Raw genomic sequence first — 21,671 nt, 5'->3', positions numbered from 1 at the left:
ATATTTACTCTCGCCGTGCGCGGTGGCTCAAGCCTGTAATCCCAGCACTTTGGGAGGCCGAGACGGGCGGATCACAAGGTCAGAAGACAGAGACCATCCTGGCTAACCCGGTGAAACCCTGTCTCTACTAAAAAATATAAAAAACTAGCCGGGCGAGGTGGCGGGCGCTTGTAGTCCCAGCTACTCGGGAGGCTGAGGCAGGAGAATGGCGTAAACCCGGGAGGCGGAGCTTGCAGTGAGCTGAGATCCGGCCACTGCACTCCAGCCTGGGCGACAGAGCGAGACTCCGTCTCAAAAAAAAAAAAAAAAAAAAAAAAAAAAGAATATTTACTCTTATCACTCTTACTCAACGTAGTCCTGGAAGTTCTAGTCAGGACAATAAGGCAAGAAAAGTAAAAGCCATACAGATTTAAAACAAAAACAAAAACAAAAATGGAATAAATACAACTGTCCCAACTTACAGATGGCACAATGATGTACACAGAAAATCCCAAGGAATTTATAAAAAAACAATGAACTCCTAGAACTAATAAGAGAGTTGAGCAGGTTGCAGGATACAAAGTTAATATACAAGAGTGAATTGCTTTCCTATAGACCATCAATGAACAATTGGAATTTGAAATTTTAAAAATTATAATAAAAAATAAAATAGGTATAAATCCAACAAAATATGTACAGACTCTATACACCAAAAACTACAAAACTCTGATCAAAGAAATCAAAGATCCAAATAAGTGGAGAAATACTAAATGCTCATAGACTGGAAGACTCAATACTAGTAAGGTATTCATTTTTCCCATCTGTTAAGTTCAACATTCCAATTAGAATCCTGGAAAGCTATTTTGTAAGTATCAACAAGCTGATTCAAAATTTTATATGGAAAGGCAAAAGACCTAGAACAGTCATACTGTTTTCATGACTTACTATAAAGCTATCATAATCAATACAGCATGATATTGGTGAAAGGACAGATACACATATCAATGGAACAGAATAGAGAGCCCAGAAATAGACTGATAAAAATATGGTGAACTTATTGTTAACAAAGAAGTGGCCAGGCATGGTGGCTCACACCTGTAATCCCAGCACTCTGGGAGGCCAAGGCAAGAGGATTGCTTGAGCCCAGGAGTTCAAGACCAGCCCAAGCAACACAGGGAGACTCCATTCCTACAAGAAAAAAAAAAAATTATCCAGGCATAGTGGCACATGCCAGTGATCCCAGCTACTTGAGAGGCTAAGACAGGAGGGCTGTCTGAGCCAAGGATACTGGCACTGAGCTGTGATTACACCACCACACTCCAGCCTGGGTGACAGGGTGAGAACCTGCCTAAAAAAAAAGGGGGGGGGGAACACAGGCAATTCAATGGAGAAAGGATAGTCTTTCCGTGATGATGAACTAATAGGACATCCATAGGCAAAAAAAAGAAAGAAAACAAAATGACTCCAGACACAAACCTCATACCCTTAACAAAAAGTAACTCAAAATGGATCACAGACCTAAATTTAACATATAAGACTAAAAAACATCTAGAAGAAAACATGAGATTATCTAGATCTAGATCACTCTGAATGATCTCATTCTTTCATCACTGACCAAACCTGTAATTACATCTCAGTCCTTTCTCCTGAATCTGAGGCCTATTTCTCTATCTGCTTAAAATATTTAATCTTGATGTCACACAGACATCTTGAATCAAAAAATAAAAAATAAAAAGCTGAACTCAGCCAGGCACAGTGGCTCACATCTGTAATCCCAGCACTTTGGGCGCCCGAGGTGGGCAGATCACCTGAGGTCAGGAGTTTGAGACAAGCCTGACCAACATGAAGAAACCCAGTCTCTACTAAAAATACAAAATTAGCTGAGCGTGGTGGTGCATGCCTGTAATCTCAGCTACTCGGGCAGCTGAGGCAGGAGAATCGGTTGAACTTGGGAGGCAGAGGTTGCAGTGAGCCGAGATTGCGCCATTGCACTCCAGCCTGGGCAACAAGAGCGAGACTCCATCTCAAAAAAAAAAAAAAGAAAAAAAAAAAAAAGGCTGAACTCATCACCTTCCCCAAACCCATTGCACTACGCTACCACCTTTTATATTCCCTATCTCCACGAAGGCCTTATTATACCTCCAGTTGTCCAGTGCAGACACCTGCAAGTCTGTGCTTAGCTAGGTTCCTCTGACATCCTTACTAACCTCTTGTCAAGTTCTGAATATTCTACATCCTAGAAACTGTCAAATCTATCCCCTATCTTCAACCTCACTCCCAACCCCATCAAAACAGCCCCTCACCATGTCTCTCCCGGATTAGAACAATAGCCTCCTTTCTGTCTCAATGCCTTTGCCACCTTCTAGCCTATTCTCTACACTGGAGCAGTCTTTCCAAAATGCAGATCTGATGATGATATAATCCTTGATAGGTTCCCCCTAACTTTCAAAACAAAATCCAGATTCTTCACATGGCATATAATGCCACTTCAGATTTCATCTCTATCTATGTCTCCAATGATACTGAGTTCAACTTACTTACAGTTCTTCAAACACAGTAAATCTCATGATTCTGTACTTTTGCACATGCTAATCTCTCTGACCAGAGCACCTTATCTCTCACTTCTTCAACTGGCCTCTCCTTAGTCAGGTTTCAGGAGCCAGCTGAGGCATTACTTTTCTACAGAGCCTACCCCGACTACTCCCTTTCTGTGTCCCCTCATCCCCAACCATCCAAAGCTTTTGCAGCATTCTCTTGCATGGCACTTATCAGTATATACTGTAACTGCCTGTTTATCTTGCCCACCTGTCTGCAAGCTCCTTGAGAATGAGAGCATTGCCTTATCTGTTTCTCCAGTGTCTGGCATGGAATGTTACACAGAGTAGATAATACATGTTTCTGAAATAAATAAATCTGAGGCACGATATGGAAGAACTCTAATTGAAAATAAGAATTTGATTTTGAACCTGTATGGACTGAAAAAAGTGTATTCTGTCCTTTGCTCTAAAGGAAAAACCAATGCCTCAACCTTCAATAATTCATATACTTTGGAACATAAGTAAAAATATTACATTTACAAGCTTAAAAAAATCTAACGCAATATTTTTGCTGTCAACATTCACTGAAACAGTGACAAGAATGACCTTCACAAATGCCCTCCCTTAATCTTTTGTGTTCCAAGATCACAAAGGCCTCAATAAACATTCAGCTACCTTCAACTGACCCTGCTTGTATGTGGTGCAGGCAGTTTACCACAGGTGAATAATCTGAGGAGCCACCTTCCTGAGACATTCATTCCTCCACCTCCCTTGTTTACTTGTCTTGAGATCTGCACCACAGTATTGCACGGTGGGTTTAGTTAACAAAAGTAGTGAAAGTATTTTTAAAGGATTACTGTTAAAATGTAGTGACTGCATAGGAAATACCAAGGCTGTGCTCTGAAAAGGCAGGCACCTTCTCACACAACCAGGTTTATTAGAACAGATAGAAGGGCTGCTACAAAATCTTTCCCAGAGGACCTCTAACCTCTGAGAGAAGTGAACTCCTTCCATAGGGGATAATATGATGACGAGCCTGTGACTAGATGGCCACAAGTAGGAGAACTTTTTATGTCAAATTTAAAAATCTTATTCCCTAATAGAGCTATGCTTATTTTTAACCTAAAATAATACTTTTCATTACTTACCAGCTAAATTACCTATCTCCTCCTCATCCCTGCCTCCCATTTCCCTGATTCTAAATTCCAGGAAGATATGTCACAATTTATTCTATGTGTTCCTGCATACCCTGGGATATGGCCATATATCGCAGGCTGTAATCATACTCCAATGTGTGAAGTTCAGAGCTATAAAAAGTGACGGGATGAATACTGAAAACATAACAATGGCTTCCTTCTCTGTTTCCTCCACTAAACAGCAAGTCTCTCCAGGACTTAGTGTCTTTGTCCTTTTTGCTTAGCAAGCTTCTTTGCACAGACCTAGCTTTCAACAAATACCTGTAGAACCTATGTATGAATGAATGACAGCTATGATTTCTGCAAGGCTTTGAGAACATCTTGGCACATAAGAGTAGGAAAAGTTTGTATCAAAAAAAAGAGGATGAATGGAGTTTTAAAATGTGTTATATACACACAATGGAATACTATCCAGCCATAAAAAAGAAGGAATCCTGTCATTTACAGCAACATGGATGGAACTGAATTTATGATAAGTAAAATAAGCCAGGAACAGAAAGTTAAATATCGTATGTTCTCACTCATATGTGGCAGCTAAAAAAAAAAAGCTGATCTCATAGAAGTAAAAGTTAGAAGAGAGGTTACTAAAGGCTGAGAAGGGTAGGGGAAAAGGGGGGAATATGAAGAGATCTGCTAAAGTATACAAAATTATAGCTGGATAGGCAGAATAAGTTCTAGTGTTCCATAGCACTGTAGTATAATTATAGTTAACAATATCATATATTGTCAAATAGCTAGAAGAGAGGAAACTGAATGTTTCCAACACAAAGAAATGATAACTGTTCGAGATGACAGATTTGCTAATTATCCTGATCTGATCACTGCACATTGTAATTGAAACACTACTATGTGCCCCATAATTATGTACAATTATTATGTGTCAGTTAAAAAATAAAAAGGAGGAGAGGGGACATATATTTATATTAATATATTATCTACTAATATTGATGTATAATATATATTATGTTGAAATCATTACATATATATTTACATGTATTTTTTAATAACATAGAACTGAAAGGAAATTAATTTACCAAAAAAACCCTTTAAAAAATTCTCAAGAAAGTTGCATCATGAGAATTAAATGTCAAAACAAATACCCAGAGAAGAGGAAGTAAATAATTCTACATGTCTGACTTTGGCTTGAAACATAGGCAACCGCTTTAAAAGAAATTTTAAAATGAAGATTTATAAAACAATGTAAAACACAACAAAGGAAAGGCTGTAAGTGAAGGAACAACAACTGATTTTTAAAACTCTGTATATGAAGTAAAAATATGGGCCAATTTGGTGAAAAAGCCAAACTGGTGAATAGGCATCTGATTTAACTACTTTTTCACTTTTCAACAGGTTAATGGTATGAGACAACCCTTCTCTACTCACAATGGAAGGGAGAAACTTCAAATCTAAACATATCCAAACAGCAATAACGGGCCCAACTCAGAGCTGTTCAAAGACTGACCAACTGTACTACAACAGCTGAAGGTGACGTCTGTCTGCAACAGCGCCATTAAGTAGCAGTCAAAACATTCAGGGGTTAGAAGCAGAGAACACATCTCCAGCCTAGAAAAAGACACACAGAATGCTGTTTTTTAAATTGTTTTTTTTAAAAAAAAGTCATTTTAATGTATAGTGAATCACAGACTTTCCATCTTGCTAAGGAGACAGTATGGCAAGTCTTTAAATATTAAAAATAGACTATAAATATATAAAACTGATTGAAGGAGGAAAAATTAATTGGACTGGTCTGAAAGACTGATGAAATTAGCTTCCTAAGGGAGGCAGGCAAACATCAAAGCAGTCTCCAACTTTCAAATAACCTATCTATACAAATGGGCAGGCAGCAGAAGTTCCCTCCCATTCCCAAATCACAATACAGACTTAAACACAATCCTTAACTAAGGTCTCTCAGCCTAAAGGCAAAAGCTGATTTCCAGTCTGACCATAGGAAGAACAACCCTCCAAGAGAACTATCTTCTTTTAGTAATCAAAAGGAATTAAAAAAATACTGCTGCTGACAATCACTCATCTACCACTAGCATCACTTCCTTTCCATTCTTACTTTCTGGTCTCCAGGTTCCAGCTTAGCAAGGGAAGGCGAGAAGGAACAAACACAGCTTCTACTGCTTAGATAGGGGAAATGTGGTCCCCAGCCACACCTCCATAGAAATAATATTGTAAGTGGAAGTTGGTTAAGTATGGTTCAAGTTGTTCAATTAGCCTGACTTCAAGTAAGAAGGGCTGAATACCTTTTTTGAACTGATTCCTTAAGCTAATCACCAAGCATTAATACTGCTTAGACACAGAAATATAGCCTGAGTCCTAAACAACTCATTTGCAAACTAACTTCAGAAGCAAACAGGAAATCTCTTAAAAAAAAAAAAAAACAAAACTCATTTCAGAAATCAGTTTCACGACAGTTTAAAACTTCTTTTGGATCAGTAGCTTTAAAATTGGTTTTATAAAACAGCAGGGTGCCATGAAATTTCACTGAGGATCAGAATATTATAAAGATTTTTAAAAAATTGTTTATTTACCAAACATTGAAACTGAGTCAGACAATAATGGCGCTACTTCGGTGAAAAATGTAACACACCAGTCGTGTATTTTTAACATAAAAGGAGTTGAACAAACTGCAACACTATATATTAGTAAGTAATACTACATGAATGGACTCTTTGAAGGAGAAAATGTAACCGTTCAAGGAATGTTTAAATAGGGTCCTCTTATTACATTTTTGCTTACCATTAGAGGTCAAAGATGGGGTTCTAAAGTATGAAAAACATTTAAAAGCTTGTAGAATTACAAAGAGTTTGGAAATTGTGGTCACTGGTTTTCTTTTTTTCTGTAATTGAATACAAGATAAAAATGATAAAACATTAATGTGACATTGTCTTACTCCATTTTGTGCCACTGTAACAGAATACCTGAGACTGGGTAATTTATTTAAAAAATCTTTTGTTTTGTTTTGTTTTCTCTTACAGTTCTGGAGGCTGGAAAGTCCAGGGTCAAGATGCTGGCATTTGGTCTGATAAGGGTCTTCTTGCTATCTCCTTACATGGCAGAAGACAGAAGAACAAAGGCAAGTTAGCCAAACCCTGGGTGAAGCCTGTTTTATAAGGACCTTAATTCCATTAATGAAGCAGTCCTCTGGCCTACTCACCTCTTAAAGACCCCACCTCTTTCACCTCTTAATACTATCACATTGACAACACCTAAATTTTGTAGGGACACATTCAAACCACAGCAGACATCAATGGCTTTTTATTAGGTTGGTGCAAAAGTAATTGTGGTTTTTGCCATTACTTTTAATAGGACAGATGTAGAAGATAAGTTTCAAACCAAAGTCAGACAGGTAGCTGCAAATACATCAAAATGAAAATTCAACAAAGACAGGAATTGTTGCTTACTTTATTATAATCTCATCCTCTTAGCCTAAAACAGTGCTTGGCACTTTGTAGTTGCTCAGTAAATAATTGTTAGATAAATGAATGAATGAAGTTTCCCTCTATAAATTCCAGAAATATTTGAGAAAATTTTAAAGATAATTTTTGTTAATGTAAAGTGATGTTTTACTGTAAGAAAGTATAAACTATACTGATATAAATATATAAGCATAAATACAAAATGATTAAAATTGATCATAGTCCTACCACTCAGAGAAAGCCACTACTATTATAACATACTGGTATATTTACTTTCAGTTCTCTTTCTTATGTATATTTTTAGACAGCTGAGATCAAACACTACTTAAAATAGTTTATCTAGACTTCAGTGTTCACTTAAAGTTTTAATGTGATCCTTTCCCAATGTTATTGAAAATGAGGGTATTCATTATATACTTTTTAAATGTTGTATTTAAACATTCCAAAAGACCTGAAAACAATTTTTATCAACAAACAGGTTTTATATAAGTTACTGGCAGTAGATTACTCTCTAGTCATTGATATTTAAATTGTGATTAAAGACAAAACTATACTACAGGAAACAATTCAACCATTAAGTATGCAGTTTTGAGAAGAGATAGAATATTTCTTTAGTTCATTCATTTGTCTCTACACTTGACAAATATTTATTGTTGACTTAATCCAGACTAAGTACTGAGAATACGATGAGCAAAACTACACAGCTACTACCCCACAGAGTTCGTAATCTAGTCAAGGGAGACAGACATTAATCAAACAATCAATAAATTAATTGAAAGTTGTAAATGTTAGGAATAAGAGGTATATGGTCATATACGTCACTATTCAATAAAAGGAGTTGTTCTAGACTGGGGTGTGTGTGGGGGTGTGTTGTGTGTGTGTGCGCACAGCAGGGAATTGGGGGTAGGAGGTAGGTTGGAAACAATTTTGTCTAACATTCAACAAGTACTTCATTCAGTGTTAGTCAGGCCTTGTATTGGAAACATATGGCTTCTCTCATTTTCTTATTTAATAGTCACAGTATCTTATGAGTAAGAATTATCTTCCCTCACCTTACAGATAAAGAAATTCGGACTCAGAGATAAGTCATTAACTTACTTAAGATTATACAGCCACTAAATAGTGAACTGGGATGCAAACCCAGACAATAAGACAGCAGAGCGCTTAAGTCCTATGCCACATATCCCACTTCCCTGCGTAACTGACAATTATACTAAGATATAAAGGATAAGCTGGTGTTAATAAAGCATGGCGTGGGGGAGGGGAAGACAAAACATTCTATGCAGACTGAGAAACATGAGAAAGCCCCAAGATAGGAGAGACTGCTATAAATTAAAGTGGGAACAACAGCAGTAACAAAGCCAGTGAACTAAGTAAGAACACAGAGAGCAATGGGAAATATGGAGATGAGACTGGAAGATGAGGCTGGGCCAGTGAGAGCCCTCATGGGCCACATGAAGGCATTCCTAAATCAATTGAGAAGGCATTAGATGCTTTCACTGTTTTTATTTGAAATTCAAACACTCAAGGGAAAGAAAATTCATAAAGGGTGGATTTCATGAATCAAGAACTAGAAGGACGAATACTCGCTCAGTTTTGAAAATATTTTCTAGGACCTATCATATCTGTATTAATAAATATGCATACTTCAGGAATTTTAAAAGTGGTAGCTTTTAAATACCCTTTAAAATAAACCAAATGTAGACAAATTTAACAGAGGTTTGGGTTTTCCTTCTGGGTCTGGGTAATTACATTTACTTTGTGCAATTTTAGTAGTTTTCATCTTTGTTTTGGAATTACTTCTTGTCCCAGTTTTACCCTTGTCAATTTTTTTTTTTTATATTTTTTATATTATTGGCAAGACATTTCTTTTCCTTTTTTTCTTAATTTTTTTGGGGGGAATCTGGGAAAAATTCCCTGAATACAGATCTAAGTAATTGTCAATTTAATTTTCTGCCGATTATTCATACCAATGATGAACAACAAATTTACTTAAATATAGAAACTAAGACTAACTCTGGAAGTTAGGATGATGGGATAGAGCTTAAACGTCATAAATCTTAAGAATATTAAAATAATAACCTAACAAAAATAGGACGTAAGAGGAAGGAAAAAACAAGTTCATTAATTTTCTCAGTTTAACAGAAGAGAGTGATACCGTCTAAAGGTGAAACACACAGTTTCAAAAGATATTTTTATACCCCATTTTTTATAATCCTTAAAAAATACAGTAAAGAATTCCTTTAGGGCTCTATTGTGAAGAAGTATTATTTTTGCCCTAAGTGGAATTACTGATAAAAAGATAAAATTATGTTACACCAATTTACGAGTCTATAAGCGGTGTATAAGAAGGCCTGTTTTATAACATCCTGACCTATATGAGGATTATCTCCTGAAAGACAATCTACTAAGATAGTAGGCACAAAAGAAATAATAGTCCCTCAAAACATTTCTTCTGTCATTGTGAAGCTGAGCTTTTTGGCACACTTGTTCAAAATTTTTATTTATAACATCCATTTTTCTATTTTTGTCTTTTGCTTTTTCTTATTTATTTTATAAGCTTCTTTATACATTAAGAATATTAACCTTTTTCATACATGATACAACTCATTTTTCCAACTTGTGGTTTATATTTTAAATTTAAGGCACTTTTTGATGTACTTAATTTTTATGCAATCAAAACTATCTTTTCCATTAAAGCTTTCTTCCCTTGTTTTTATGCTTTAAAAGACCTTCTCTAACTGAAGGTCAAATTAAATAGCAGTTCTATTTGTTAGTATGAGGTAGGTCCAAACTTCATATTTTTCTTCAAGAAGGTGAACAGTTGTTCCAGTGTATCTGTGGAACCAGCCTTTTGTCCAGAACATATGGATACGTTTTCGAGGCATGACATCTACCCACACAAGGTTCTAATCCTCACCTCTACCTGCTAATAGCCACGTGCTTCTCCTTTCTGAAGAGAGAATCCTCTTTCTACCTGGTCCCTGGGTGAAAAGAGCAAAGGGAGAGTAGGATAATCCTGGTCCTCATCTCCCTTCAATTTATTTTTTGCATCTAACTCTCTTCACTTTCCTCTCCAATCCTTCTTGGGTCCCTAGTTTTTCAGACTCTACTTTCTTTTTTTCAAGTTGTGTGGTATTTTTCAGAAATGTAATTTGATATTAACTAATGAAAGAATATATAATAAACATAATGGTAGCCGGGCGCAGTGGCTCATGTCTGTAATCCCAGCACTTTGGGGGGCCAAGGCGGGTGGATCACGAGGCCAGGAGTTCAAGACCAGCCCGGCCAAGATGGTGAAACCTTGTCTCTACTAAAAATATAAATAAATCAGCCAGGTGTGGTGGCAGACACCTGTAATCCCAGCTATTCGGGAGGCTGAGGCAGAGAACTGCTTGAACCCGGGAGGTGGAGGTTGCAGTGAGCCTAGATCACGCCACTGCACTCCAGCCTGGGGGCAACAGAGTGAGACTCCATCTTAAAAAAAAAAAAAGGAAAGAAAGATAGGAAACCAGAATGGTTATTTCAATCAACAATATGGTTCACAAAAGTCTAATAACCATTACAAAAAAATTATCACTAAGTAAGATAGTGCCTAACGGAGATTATTTTTAAATTTCCAAAAATTGTGTAAGATCTATACTAATTGTCTATGATATATGGTAGGTACTCAATATGTTTGTGGTTGGGAAGAATTTTTCTTTTTAGATCTGAAAACACAGGCATTGGGTATAGTTTTAGATTTCAGAATTTTTACTGCCAAAATATTTTATGCCAACAAATGTAGAAGAATACAAAGGAGGAAGTAACCTACAATTTCCTCACAACAAACTACTTATGATTCACAATTTAGTAACCTTTAGTTATTTCTGTTAGCTAGGTGCCAGTGAGAACTTTATTTCTAAAACAACTAGAGAAACCACCACACTTTTAAAAAGGTAATTTTCACTGGGTGCAGTGGTTCATGCCTGTAATCCCAACACTTTGGGAGGCCAAGGCAGGAAGACTGCTTGAGCTCAGGAGTTTGAGACCAGCCTGACCAACACAGGGAGACCTCATCTTTACAAGTAATTTAAAAATTAGTGAGGCATGGTAGCCTACATCTTTCCCAGCTACTTGGAAAGGCTGAGACAGGAGGATAACCTGTGCCCAGGAGGCTGAGGCTGCTGTGAGCCATGATCGTGCCACTGCACTCCAGCCTGGGTGACAGAGCAAGACCTTGTCTCGGAAAGACAACAACAGCAAAAAGCAATTTTCTGGGCTACTTCTAATCTCCTACAAGATGCATCATTAACTCTAACAGGCAATACAGGCAAATTAAAAGTAGTCACTGGCATCAAATGCCCTGGTAGTGGCAGAAAATGGACAGTAGGCTAACCCAAGTTCCATTTCCAGCTTCCTTCTGTCTGTCTCTACTACAGAGGCTATGAAAGTTAAACACCTGACTTCCCAGCCTCCCTTGAGAAGCTATGTTACACAGTTATCACCAATGAGATACAAACAAAAGTCTGCTAGCACTCCTTTCCTTCTCACTGTGTAGCACATATTTGTGATGTGTAGGAGGCAGCTTCCAAGATGGCTCCCAATGATGCCTGCCTACTGAAGGGACTACTTCCTCGTATAGTCCCTTCCCATACTGTATCAGGGTTCTGTGAAAAAAGAATATGGCAGGAGTGATAGCTCACTTCCAAGATTAGGTTATAAAAGACATTGCAACTTCCATCTTGTTCTTATCTCCATCTGTCCTCTCCCTCCCCTGACACACACATTCTAGACCCTCCCCGCTCTCTCAGATCATTTGCTTTGAGAGAAGCCCACTGCCATGCCTTGAACCCTGTAGAGAGATCCCTATGGTAAGGAACTGAATCCTCCTGCTGACAGTCATGTGAGTTAGTTGAGAAAGCAGATCTCCAGCTCAAACAAGCCTTCAGAGGACTGCAGCCCCAGCTGGTATCTTGACTGCAACCTCATAAGGGACCCTGAGACAGAACCTCCCAGCTAAGCCATTCCTGAATTTTCAACCCTCAGAAACTATGTGAGATAATTAATATTTATTGTTTTAATCTGATATGTTTTAGGGAAATTTTGTTACACAACAATAGATGCCAGAAATACAGTGATGCCTGAAGGTACAACAGCCTTTTTACAACCTTGATACAAATCACATTCTAAGGATGGCAGTGGGCTTTTATTAATGTAGTTGAACATCACATCAGCTCTGGACTGCCTAATTAAGACTTCTTGTGGAGGCAGACCCCTATCTGTTTCTACTACATAGTAGGGCTTTTTGTTATTTGCAGCCAAACACATTGCAGACTGACAGCAACAATTCCCAAAACTCAATTACTGTTTCTAAAGAAAGGTTCCTTTTATTGAAGGATCTGCCTTTGCTCAGAAGTTCATACTTCTCTTACCTTCTGGAACGCAGTTGTTCATTTCATGATCCAGAAAAAATATTCAGGCTGTCCTGCAGGAACTCCTAGTATTTAAAGGCAGTGGCAAGGATTATCCCCTTCATTCAGCAAGCAATTACAATACTTTTAGTAGAATGCCTACTTCTTAAAACATGTCTCCCTTTGACATACTAAAAACTTCATTCAGCTACACCCCAAAACATAAAGAATTCAGAAATGTATTCCAAGCTGCTAGATCATATAATCCGTAGGAAAATGAGTTTCTTTTGATGATAATCTGCTATATCATATGAATTCCAGGAACATGTTTCAGCCCAAGAGAAGGAACTGGCTGTCTCTAGATGAGGTTCAATCATGTAACACATGATGTTTCAGTCAATGATGTACTGCATATGCAACAGGGTCCCCTAATATTGTACGGTACCTTTTTTATAACTATACCTTTCCTATGTCTAGATATATTAATTAATTAATTTTTTGAGGCAGGGCCTCGCTCTGTTGCCTAGGCTGGAGCGTAATAGCATGATCACAGCTCACTGCAGCCTTGACTTCCTGAGTTCAAGTGATCCTCCCACCTCAGCCTCCCAAGTAGCTGGAACTACAGGCACACAGCACCACACAGGACTAATTTTTGTATTTTTGTAGAGATGGGGTTTCACCATGTTGCCCAGGCTTAGATATATTTAGATATACAAATAATTACCATTGTGTTACAACTGCCAGTGTGTATTCAGTACAGTAACATGCTATACAGGTTTGTAGCCTGGGAACACTAGGTTACACCACATAGCCTAGGTGTGCAGTAGGCTATACCATCTAGGTTTGTGTAAGTACACTCTGTGATGTTTGCCCAATGACAAAATTGCCTAATGACATTTCTCAGAACGTATGTCCATCATTAGGAGATGTGTGACTGTACAGAAAGAGTGAGAATTCAGCTTAGAAAAATCTCTCTTAAATAATCCCACATTCTCCTCCTAACTGCTTATCTCTTTCTAGATGCCAAACATTTAACACATAACAGAAGAAAAGTTTCATTTGGCACAGAAGTAAAAGTAATTTGGATCTAGTGACCTTGCTTTGTTTTTTCTTTCCAAGTGAACAATTGCTCAGAGATAGAAGCAATGCATCCCCAGAAGAGGAAGAAAAATGACAGGAAATCCCGATCCACACTTGACCAAAATCATCAAACAATCCAGGCAACTGGTGTTCACTTGTATGACAGTTTTTTAAGTTGTCAGCAATTCTTGGCAAATACAAGAATAGAAAATAACTTCAGTAAAACTCTGAGCTAAAAGGCTTAATATTCTCATGGGTGTCTTGCCCTTATAAAGGGTGGGTGGGGGGTACCTAAAGAAAGGAAATTTAGTCAGAGAATAAACCTTCTGCTGTAAGAGATAACATAATCCAAAATATCAAGTATACTATATTTGAGGAAACACCAAATTTAAAATGAAGTTTTTCAAAATTTATGTAACTCCATATATATCACTTCATATATATATACAAACACACACACACACATATAATTTACAGATAATAACTTCTTAACATTTAACCAACCTAAGGAAGCTATTTCTTAAAATTTAATTTTAAGATGAATTCATTTTAACTTTGAGATTTAAAAAACAGTCTAAGATCTTTGAAGCTAGCCAGAGTACATTCCTGGATTCTAATAGTACTGCTTAATCATAGCCAAGCAGACATAAAATGGTGTTTCATAAAAGTGTGATAGTTGCTACTGCAAAGATCAGTAGGTTTGCTTTTAATGTTTATTCAGTTGCATATATTCAGAACATGACACGGATTGTTAAAGCCTGGAATAGCTCCTTGATTTCAAAACATGGTCACTTCCATAACGGCTATATATAAAAAAGCAGAATAAGAGGGCAAAATTTTGTTTGTATTTTTATTTTTAAAATATGGAATGCTTACACATTTGCATGTCATTCTTGTGCAGGGGCATGTTAATTTTCTCTGTATCATTCCAACTTTGGCATATGTGCTGCTGAAGCAAGCACACGGTGGGCAAAATTTGAAATGCTAGTCCCCATCCAACAGAGACCCACATAGTACTCCTTATATCATACTTAGAGAAGCTGTCATATTCATGCATATTTTTGCTTTTGATCTATGAAATTAATTTAGGGATAAATTCAGTTCTACTTTTTTATTTTTCCTTTGCTGCCCCTACTGGCTCTTCAAATAACTTACAATAACATATTGTTTTAAAAAGTTACTTATGATAATATTCCCGAGACTTTTCTGCAATTTGACGATTTCTTCCACTCACAGGAAGACAGGCCTAGACTATAACAATGAAAGTGAACTCCACCAGAGGCAAGACAATGTGACTAAACTCAGGGACTTCCCCTTTGCTACACCATGGTACTCTTTGACCTACTTTGGTTTTCTACAAATCATCCCTTTAGTTCTCAGCCTGAAAGCACCAAAGCTAGGCCTCTGTTAATCACAGATTAACAAACAATAACAAACAACAAAAAAGAGAAATACACATACGTGTACACACACACACACACACTTTAGATTAAGGAGTAAACAATCTAATCTGTGGGAAAAGCCACACCACTAAATAAAACATTAACAAAGGACAATTATTTTTTCTAGAATAGATTCTAAAAAATTTAAAAGGAGAATTTTTAGAGCAATATTTTAAGAAATGTAATAGCTTTTAAAATTAGTGTCTTGTATATGTATCCTGATCCATAGATCCCATCTTTTGCTTAAAGCACCTGTTTATAAAACTTTAATTTTTTTTTTTTTTTTTTGAGACAGAGTCTCGCTCTGTCGCCCAGGCTGGATGCAGTGGCCAGATCTCAGCTCACTGCAAGCTCTGTCTCCCGGGTTTACGTCATTCTCCTGCCTCAGCCTCCCAAGTAGCCAGGACTACAGGCGCCTGCCACCTCGCCCAGCTAGTTTTTTTGTATTTTTTAGTAGAGACGGGGTTTCACCATGTTAGCCAGGATGGTCTCGATCTCCTGACCTCGTGATCCGCCCGTCTCGGTCTCCCAAAGTGCTGGGATTACAGGCTTGAGCCACCGTGCCCGGCCAAACTTTACAATTTCTAATTGGAGTAGGAAGAGAGATCTGACATGCTTGATTTGACCTGCCAAGTCTTTTTTCCTTTGGGAGAATATTCATCTGCCTTTTCTATTGATTAGTTCAGTACTGTGCAGTTTTATGAAGAGTCTAGAAAAGTGTTAGGTGAAAATAAACAGCAATGACAGTGAACTAATCTATTTTAGAGGGAAAATTCCTCAAAGGCAAAGACAATTCCCTCCCTCATTTACCTTTTTAGGTCACAAAAAGTAGGCCATCAATAACTATAATTAGTGCAGCATCTGTAGGATGCTCGATTCTACTTTAACTACATAGAATAATTTAATCTCACTTAAATTATAATTAAATGAGATCAGTACTTCATGTGTCATGGAGCTATTAGTAAGCTTCAGAAAACTTGTTACTGGAATGTAGCAATTGTCCTCCACAAGATGAATGACCAAGGGAATCAGGAATAATGACATAATCTTCCTTCTCTCTGTGTTAAATTTATGCCAGGCAACTTTCAATGTCTCCAGGAAAAGTATCCACTGCTCTTTCTATCCTCCCCTCCCAGTCCTTGCATCAGGACAGACCAATTTCAAATCAAATACATTTAAATGGTTAAATCAATACATGTATATGAACCCTGATTTAATTTGTTATTAAACTGCTACTCAGAAAGTTAACAATTTCTTTAAAAATGCATTTTACTTTTTGAAATATCTCATACATTTTATTCATAATTCAGTTGTATATCTGACTTTAAAATGTACATAATCTGAAATTAAAGCAACAATAAGTTACTCCTAATTTTACATTTCCCTTAGGAAAAAAGAACAATGTACTAATATAGATACCTGTGAAACCACATCTGATTCCATGTATTAAACCTAAATAATAGACAGGCATGCTATCTAAGAAAAAAACAGCCTTGACCAAAAACTTTTTTCAACGAATTTAATGTGTAGAAATTTTATATTTGTGTATAACATGTAAAATAAAAATTTTAAATTTTGAACACTTTGTTATAAATGAAAAATGTACTATGTATTTTAAGCAAAAATTAAAGGGGATGCATCAGAATTAATTCTACCTGAATATTTCGGGATATGCAGCAAACTTGATATTCATCTTCCTCTTTTAAATTAATTAACCTGCTGGGTGAGGTGGCTCACACCTGTAATCCCAGCACTCTGGGATATGGTAGCAGGTAGATTGCTTGAGGTCAGGAGTTCGCGACCAGCCTGGGCAACATGGTGAAACCTCATCTCTACTAAAAATACAAAAATTAGCCAGGCATAGTGGCATACACCTGTAGTCCTAGCTCTTCGGGAGGCTGAGGTGGGAAGATGGCTTGAGCCCAGGAGGCAGAGGTTGCAGTGAGCTGAGAACGCACCACTGCACTCCAGCCTGGGCAACAGAGCGAGATCCTGTCTCAAAAAAAAAACATTAATTAATCTAACAAATATTTATTTAGTTATTACTATGTGCCTAATGAGTGATGAAAAAATAAATGATGAGAAAACTCTGATATGGTCTCTACCCACATTAAACCTCACTTTAGTGGAGGACAGAAATTAATCCAAGAATTATGTAACCATGATAAAATATGGTGCTCTGAGAAATAATGAGAGAGAACGGATAAAGTTAGGGAAGCTCTAGAAGGCTTTCTTTTTAAGAGACAGGGTCTTACTCTGTCACCCAGACTGGAGTGCAGCGGGGTAGTCACGGCTCACTGCAGCCTTGAACTCCTACTCTCAAGCGATCCTCCTGCCTCAGCCTCCCAGGTAGCTGGGACTACAGCCATGAGCCACCACGCTCAGCCTAGAAGGCATTCTTGAGGAAGTTAGCATTGAAAGAAATCTGAAAAATGAACAGGGGGAGTTTATTAGATGAATAAGAGAGCAGAGGTGAAGCTCTGTCCAGGTAGAGGAAAAAGCATGTCAAAGGCTTTTGAGCAAACGTAAGCAGCAAGCAAAGAGGGCCTGTAAGTCTGGGGCACATAGAGCGAGGAAGAGCACATCGCAAGATGAGGCTGACGAGGTCAGCAGCCAGACCACAGAGGGCCCTGCAGGGAGGCTGACTATTCATCTTGGTTTACCCCTGTTGACTTGGCATAATCCCTTCTCTCACAGTGTCCCAGTTTGGATGATAAATTATGTGAGGCCATGTAAACACATTTATCTTTAACCAAAACACTATGAGAAGTCATATAAAAATTTTAAGGTGGTGTGTGCGTGAGAGAGAGAGAGACAGAGAAAAAGGTGTATTACAACATGAATTAATACACAGTAGTCCCCTGGTATCTGTGGGGTACACATTCCAAGACCCCCATAAATGTGTGAAACTACAGGTAGTACTGAACCCCCTATGTACTATGTTTTCTCTTATACATATATGGCTATGATAAAGCTTAATTTAGAAATTAGGCCCAGTAAGAAATTAAAAACATTAACAATAAAATAGAATAATTATAGGAATATACTGTAATAAAGATTATGTGAATGTGGTCTCTCTCTCTCTCAAAATACCTTATTACACTGTACTGCTGGTAAGCAAAAGCGAGGAAAGTGAAACCATAGATAAGGTGGGACTGCTGTATGAAGGTAAATATACAACTTCATCTGCAAAGTTTGAAACACACTTCATAGTTGGTCTCAGGGAGAACAAGATGTCTGACATTATACCAAATGAATGGGTAATAAAGCCTTCCTGCAGAGAGAAACAGCCCTTGGTCACTGCCCTCCCTGTCTGAGTCCTAGAAAATCACCTTGCAGAGGTCGGGCAGGCTTCTGGCCTGAGAGGGGAGCATGAATATGTCTGTCAGCCAGGGTAGAGACACAGGGTAGAGAAGAGGAGAAGGAAACTGCCAAGATAGGCTCACGAATAAATGTTTGAAGAGAAATAAGTAGGAGGGTGGGGTGGTGGGAGGGAGCACACGAGAAAAGAGAGGAAGTCTGCCCTTGGGCAGGGGGTTAGCGGGAAGGCCAGCAGGCTGCAAAGACCAACGACTTGCCCTGAATTGTCCATGAGCCACACCCAATAGGCAACTCAATTACAGTGATGGGACCAGAGGGGATAGAGATGATATGGAAATGTTCATGGAGACACAGCAATCAAAATTTAGGGAACCACAGCTGGGGAACTGTCTGCTCATCCCGACTGAGAACTCACTATCTTGCCAGTGAAGATGAGTTTTGCCTAATCCTTGAATCCTGAGGTCTTCTCTGAGATTAATGCTGTGATTACTGCTGTTTCCGCTTTGCATTTTCCTATGTACCCTTGCTGATCCTTTTGCTTTTAAACTTTTGATGATACTTTGATTCAGATATGTCTTGTGTTACCATCTTTTAATTTGATTGTCTTTCTACTCAATCTATAAATTCCTCACCAGGGGAGTTTTAACCACTTACATACAAAGCTGTTCATTATATATTGTGAAGTTAATGCATTTCAAAAGAAGAAAAATACCTTCTACAAGTTGTCTGGCACCCAAAAATGTCTGAAAATAGTTATCCTTTTAAAAAAGAAGAAAAAAGCCAAAAAAAAAAAAAAACTAAAAAAATTAGATTTTCATTTATTTTACCCCAACTTGTAGCCTTTTACTTTACCCATATCAATGCTGAATTAAACAGAAAAAATAAAATTAAGCCATGTATAGATTTTGGATCTAAAGAACTGAAATTCATGACATGGAAATTAACAATGAATGGTAAAATCATCATGAAATAGTCTTAGAATCTTAGTGAACTAGGATTTAGCCTTGTCACTAAACTGGCTTGATTGATACCTGTCAACTTCTAGAGTTTCCCCCACTGCCCCCTTTTTTTCCTGCAGGCTATGATCATTCAAATCCTCAAACAGCTATACTTTTATGTTCTTGATTATATGCCAAGATGATAAATAAAGGTTTATAGATGACTCCAGAGTTAGCTCAGAGTCAATAAACCTAAAGGTGACCTAGTCCACATATCAGGCTATAATGGAAAATAGTGTATTTAGCCCCAAAGCATCATGGATTTAGCTACCTAGACAATACTCTGCCCAATGATGTACTAATTAACACCAAAATAGAAAATGATTTAGGACAGTATGTACTTTAGAACAAAAGGAAAATCTGAAAGCCACAGTTCATCATCCATCACCAAATCAAAACACGGGACATAAAAAAATATCAACTGAAAGAAGAGAAGAGAAGAGAGAGGTGGGGTGAGGGAGAGGGAAAGATGGAGCGAGGGAGAGAGAGACAGAGAGAGACAGGGGAGGGAGAGAGAGAGGGAAAGAAGGAAGGAAGGAAGGAATAGCAAGCATAGAGTATATGAAGTATAAACAAGTCTATATGGCTAACAGTATACTTTCATGTTGGCAAAATCTGTGTGGGGATAAACTAGTAACAATTTAGCAATCTCTACATATGTAACAGGCAAAACAGCAACAACAGCAACAATAACCAGTCCTCTGTTTTACTTTCTACACTTTCTAGTTGCCTGCATGTCTTCATATTACATACTGTGACAATTTAAAAATAGTTCTCAAGAATAGTACTGTGTCCTCGTTTTCCTCATCAAGTTTGTAACATAGGTTACCTGTCACATAAGAAATTGTGCCATTTGAATTGCAAAATTTTGCACTTATTTTCAATCCCTCTCTAAGTTCCCGAACTGAATAGCCCATTAACTCTTTTTCAGTTTTCTATTCCTATTATTTCCCATTTTTACATCTATTTTCATAACCTTTATAAGCACATATTTTCCTTAACTATAGGCATACTTGAGAATCATTATCACTATCAGTGTTCTTACAGGTTTATAAAAAAATATTATTTCCCCTAATACTATTATTTATTATGATGCTTCTCAGATTAAGAATAACTATTGTTATTTAGTTTCTTCTTTTCCTATTTCCATTTACTCATTCAATTTTCAGAGACTTCTTTTTATTTTTCCAACTTTGAAAGAAGTAACAATTCACTGTGATTGAAATAACTAAAATATAAATTCACTTGGTTTTAAAAAATCACCCAATTGTCCCTCTCACACATTCCTTTCTATTTGATCATGAAGACATAGGGAGGAAACTCTGAAGCAGAGTCATTTTTCTTTCTTAAATAGCTTCAAATGTATAACAAGATGACTAGAGGACTAAAAAACAAAGAAAAGCAAGATATTGGGCCACTGTAATAAGGACAAGGTTGCAGGCCAAAAAATAAAATAAATGTGTGTTCAGGTGTAGAAAAGACTCTGGATCACACATTCGTCTTTCTGATATATGTGATTGTAATATTCTTGGTGTCTTAAAATATTGACCTCTTATTAAAATACAAAAAAAATTTTCTTTAAAATATTAATTACTTTGATATTACTTTAAAATATTGAAATTATTAATGTACCTTTTCTCTATAATAGAAGATACTATCTATAATTAGAATCTAAAACCAATACACTGAAGGTATTTTACAAAGTTAGAACTCCTTTTTGTCTAATGTAAGAGCCTAAACTAAGAGTAAGATCACCCCTTAAATCTTAAAAGAGGCAAATTTAAGAGGAATAAAAGAATCACTACTATCCATACTCAGTGAAAGGTAAAATTATGAAACTAATACAATAGTTCCTGGTTCTACATTCAAATTAATTATTTCCAACTAACACATATATTGACAGGTAATACAAAGCCTTTGTTAGATCCTGTATCTTGATTTCTGGCTTAATAATATGTCCGTAAACTAAAACAAAAATACACACACTTGTGATTTCTACCAAACTCTCTCTCCCTAGAGCCTTTGCTGTAGCTTCCTCACAGGGGAAGAAGCAAAACATAAGCTTGCTTATTTTTAAATCACGAAGGTTTGCTGTTTCTTTCTTTCTTTTTTTTTTTTTTAAGTCACTATGATTTGTTGTGATTTTTATTGGAGCAGTAGGGGAAGAGGGCTATTATTTCTCTCTGTCTCCCTGCAGTGAGTTAGGGTAAGGAAGGAATGTGGATCCCTCTGGGATAAAATGAAAAAGAAAGTAGATGGGAATTATATGTGGGCCTACTCTATTTCCCTTAGGAAATACT

General features: G+C 37.2%; 1 protein-coding gene and 1 non-coding gene across 3 annotated transcripts in view; both read right to left on the bottom strand.

Moving 5' to 3' along the window:
- Positions 1 to 21,671, bottom strand: part of SESN1 (sestrin 1) — a 110,316-nt gene that overhangs the window by 57,573 nt on the left and 31,072 nt on the right. The gene's annotated exons all lie outside the window — the stretch shown is intronic.
- On the bottom strand, positions 14,468 to 14,572 carry LOC115897102. The gene has a single exon (XR_004057047.1). It is a non-coding gene; the product is annotated as a U6 spliceosomal RNA (small nuclear RNA).

This window comes from Rhinopithecus roxellana, chromosome 4, assembly GCF_007565055.1.
Source record: "Rhinopithecus roxellana isolate Shanxi Qingling chromosome 4, ASM756505v1, whole genome shotgun sequence".
Lineage (NCBI taxonomy): Eukaryota > Metazoa > Chordata > Mammalia > Primates > Cercopithecidae > Rhinopithecus > Rhinopithecus roxellana.
The sequence above is the reverse complement of the archived record's forward strand: the minus strand, read 5'-3'. Positions and strand labels throughout refer to the sequence as shown.